The sequence below is a fragment of the Callorhinus ursinus genome, unplaced genomic scaffold (assembly GCF_003265705.2).
Source record: "Callorhinus ursinus isolate GAN/ISIS: 27379988/994484 unplaced genomic scaffold, GSC_fseal_2.0 scaffold3, whole genome shotgun sequence".
Lineage (NCBI taxonomy): Eukaryota > Metazoa > Chordata > Mammalia > Carnivora > Otariidae > Callorhinus > Callorhinus ursinus.
This window is the reverse complement of record NW_027397065.1, coordinates 37,410,643-37,415,224: the sequence shown is the minus strand read 5'-3', so window position 1 is coordinate 37,415,224 and position 4,582 is coordinate 37,410,643. Positions and strand designations below refer to the sequence as shown.

Genomic DNA, 4,582 nt, shown 5'->3' with positions numbered 1-4,582 from the left:
AGCTCATAGGAGATGTAGTTACAAATGACCTTTGGGAGGTTGTAGGGACAACTTCCAAAATTCTCAATAGTGTCATGTCATTAATAAGAAACCAGGGAGATGGTGTTCATGGACTTTTGGATACTTGACTTCCTCATAGAAACAGGTGTGTATTGGGGGTGTCACATTTTTTAGCTCTGATTCATCAAACCTTAAATTGAAGACAACATAGAGCATTTGGGTGGGCAACTCAGCCCACTCCTGTGGTTTCCATATTGCCCAGTAATTTTCCTGAGGTAAACATGTTTTGCAGGATCATCAGGCTGTTAATAGTCTTTTGCTTGAATAGTTCCAAAGACAGAGGGAAAAGAAAATCCTGATTTCTTGGTGAGGGCAATTATGCAGTATGGGAATCAGGTTTTTTTATGTGTCCAATCTACATGGGTTTATTCTTCATATTTTTAATCGGATTTCATGATTTTTTGGAATAGATTATGTTCTTTTTTTTTTTTGTCTCAGTTCAAGTTTAATAGAAACAACAAAAGACAAAACGTGATGCCCTGCTACTGTACATAACAGTTGGCCTGCCCCATAACAGCTCAGGCCCTTCTCTCTAGAGGAAGAAAGGCTGGCCTCCCCAACCCCTGCAGGAAAGGTCTGCCCTGTCCCCATACCACATCTGTACAGAGTCTAAAGTCTTATGTTCTAAGCATGACAGTAGTACAAAAGAGATTTTATTTTCATGGCCACCCATTGCAGCCCGGCCCTAAAATGACCCAGCACTCACTTCTGCTTAAAGAAATATCCTTTGCTCTCCTGGACATCAGGCTTGATGCTATCACTGCCAGGCTTCCAGCCAGCTGGGCACACTTCCCCATGCTTGTCAGTAAACTGGAAGGCCTGAACCAGTCGCAGAGTCACATCCACAGAGTGACCAACAGGAAGGTCATTTACCGTGATCTGCCTAAGGATACCTTTGTCATCAATGATAAAGAGGCCCCTGAAGGAGATGCCTTCATCAGCCTTTAAGACTCCATAGTCCTGAGCAATGGTACGCTTGGGGTCTGATACCAAGGGAATGTTCATGGGTCCCAGTCCTCCTTGGTTCTTGGGTGTGTTGATCCGTGCCAGGTGACAGAAATGAGAATCCACAGAAGCACCAATCACTTGACAGTTGAGTTTCTTAAATTCTTCTGCCCTGTCACTGAAAGCAATTATCTCCGTGGGGCACACAAAGGTGAAGTCAAGAGGGTAAAAGAACACAATGTATTTTCCTTTGTAGTCAGATAGGCTGAGGTCTTTGAACTGGCCATCTGGCATAACAGCCGTGGCTTTGAAGTTGGGGGCAGGATGCCCAATTTTAGCATTTCCTGAAGACATCTTGCTATCAGCGGCTCTGAGAACCAAAAACGCCGAAGACAAGGCAGGAAGAAGACGTCTAGATTATGTTATGTTCTTAATGTATTTTCATTTTATTTGAAACTACAATTTTCAAAGTCTTTTTCTCCCCAAGGTATTTAGTGGTGAAAAACATCTATAGGTAACTTTTTAAAAATTGTGCTAGAATATATTCATAATCATAGGGTATAATATGTCATAAACCTTCGATAAATAATCATTACTGAGGAAAATAAATAGTGTGAGGGATATCTTCAACTACTTCTGTTTAGTTCTATCCTATCTAAATCAAGTACTAAGAGACTTTCTCCCTATTCTATGCCCTCCTCTTTGGCCATGGCTCCACCACCTATGCTGGGGAGATTCTAGGCAGGGATATTTGTGGCATTTGCCAGTGTTCATGGTGTAAATACTCTACCATGACTGACAACAAGAGTCTTGCAAGAGTCCTGAAAATTGCGTCATCATAAGATAAGCAGAAGAGATGACAAATCTGACAGGGTTACTGCTCAAGAAAATCCCATGGCAAAAGGCAGGCAACTGTAGGGAAGAATGCTCCCACAGGATACACAAAGGGAAGGACAACTAGTATGACCCTGAGCACAGGCAGAATGACAGTGGTCCCTTGAATGATCCCAAAATACTCACTCTGGGCATTGGATAGGTTTCTTTGTATCTTCCTGTTTGTGACTCTGAAGAGTTGCCTTTGAGGCAGGAGCTGGGCAGTCTCTCAAAGCTAGCTCCACTATTGTGTTTCCAAGGGTAAGTGGCTGCAGTGGCCTCCCATCTCATGCCCGCTCAGTCTTCCATGGTCACAACCATTTAGTCTCTTGTCAGTTTAAGTTTTTGCCTTGTTCTTTCAGAATAAGACCCCAGCTATCCTTATCCAGCCTCCTATATAATATCTAAGTTCTTGCATATTAAAATATTCAGTCTTTCACAGGTGTTCTCCCTGATATGGACTTAAAGGGCTTAGTTTTTGAAGCCAAAACCTTATTATTGACCCATCTCTGTCTTTGATTTCCTCATTCCCATTCTTCCCTTTCCTCTTATGTCATTCCCATTCTTCCCTGAGGCAAAAGATGATCATAACCACATAGGAAAAAAATTCATGTAAAGGAAAGAGGGAAATCAAAAATCACATCATTTGGTATTCCAAAATAATATCTTGCTCCCAGCAAAAAGTTGGTAATCGAAATCATTCATATATTTTAAATATAATATTTTGGCACACTGCCAGAGAAAAATGAACTTAAATCTTACATAACTAGATATCAGAATAACTATGCCATTCAGTGAAGAGCTCCCTTACCTCAACCGGAACTTAGTTTACTATTTATAGAAAAGGGAGATCCCTTTTCCCCAGGACTCACAACCACTATCACTAATCAATGTCAACACTACTTCTTCTGAGCCAGGACTCAACCTCAGACTCTTTGTCAGCACATTAGCCATTATAATACCTCTTGAATTATAATACTGGATATGAAAATATTTGGCAAATCTAAACTAACATACATAAGTATAGTTTTCTTATAGTAAGAAATTTGTCCTCTCTTATTGTTCTTAAGAAAGCATTTCATTTTGTGTGCTATTTTGTGATCCACATCAAAAATCTACAGTAGTAAAAAAATGTATATATTCAGATACCTAAGTCTGGATTTCCAAATGGAAGAAATAAACATCCAGTGATCTTAATAGATATTCACAGTGAGATAAATGATGGGTTTTTTTAATGTAACTTCATTTTTCCTCAGAACTCTAATACTTGGAGTTATTACCATATGTTCTTTCTGGGCAGTTCAAAATCTTATCGAAGAGATGTCTATCTATGAATCAGTAAATTTAATGTTTGCTAATTAACAGTTTTAGCCCGAGAACCAGTATTGGTGTTAGGATTACAGTATTTAATGGTTTTCAGATAGCTGTTGGTTAAATCCATTGTTCTTCAAAAAGTTGTAACTACTTGAGAACCCAACATTATATTCACCCCTATGGCAATATGTATAAGAAGTTAAACATGCAAAAACCAATAAAAGCGTTGAAAGGTATTATGTGTTATGATTCAATGTGCTTTCACCACTCCAAAATAGAGGCCCCATTTTAGTTTAGCTCAAATTGGTTTCTTTGAGTTTATTCCTGTGATATTCTAGTAATTAAGTTATATACAACCCAAGAAAAGCTGTATCCATGTAATCTCTCAATTAATGAATGTAAAAGTGGCAAAAACAATGATGATTGGATGTTCACATTTTCCAGAAGTTCGATATGTATGATGTCCAACCAAATAACAAACTATAGTGTGCAAAAGTTAAAAAAATTCAGAAATGTGCCTGCATAATGCCAAGAATGTGACTTAAAAATGTTTCAATTGAATAACATTATTTAGATTTTTTATTTTATTTATTTCTTTATTATGTTAGTCACCATGCAGTACATCATTAGTTTATGATGTACTGTTCCATGATTCATTGTTTGCATATAATACCCAGTGCTCCATGCAGTACGTGCCCTCCTTAATACCCATCACTGGGCTAACCCATCCCCCCACCCCCTCCCCTCTAAAACCTTCAGTTTGTTTCGCAGAGCCCATGGTCTCTCATGGTTCATCTCTCCTTCTGATTTCCCCCTTCATTCCGCTTCATTTTTCCCTTCCTTCTCCTAATGTCCTCCATGCTATTCCTTATGTTTCACAAATAAGTGAAACCATATGATAATTGACTTTCTCTGCTTGACTTATTTCACTTAGCATAATCTCCTCCAGTCCCACCCATGATGATGCAAAAGTTGGGTATTCATCTTTTCTGATGGCTGAGTAATATTCCATTGTATGTATGGACCCCATCTTCTTTATCCATTCATCTGTTGAAGGGCATCTCGGTTCTTTCCACAGTTTGGCTATTGCGGACATTGCTGCTATGAACATTGGGGTGCATATGGCCCTTCTTTTCACTACATCTGTGTCTTTGGGGTAAATACCCAGGACTCCAATTGCTGGGTCATAGGGTAGCTCTATTTTTATTATTTTGAGGCACCTCCACACTGTTTTCCAAAGTGGCTATACCAACTTGCATTCCCACCAACAGTGTAAGAGGGTTCCCTTTTCTCCACAACCTCCCCAACATTTGTTGTTTCTCGCCTTGTCAATTTTTGCCATTCTAACTGGTGTAAGGTGGTATCTCAATGTGGTTTTGATTTGAATTTC

The 4,582-nt window shown here is 39.2% G+C and overlaps 1 pseudogene; it reads right to left on the bottom strand.

Annotated features, from left to right (window-relative positions):
* Positions 1-762: 762 nt before the first annotated feature.
* LOC112819709 (peroxiredoxin-1 pseudogene) lies at positions 763-1,363 on the bottom strand (annotated as a pseudogene).
* Between the last annotated feature and the right edge of the window lie 3,219 nt (positions 1,364-4,582).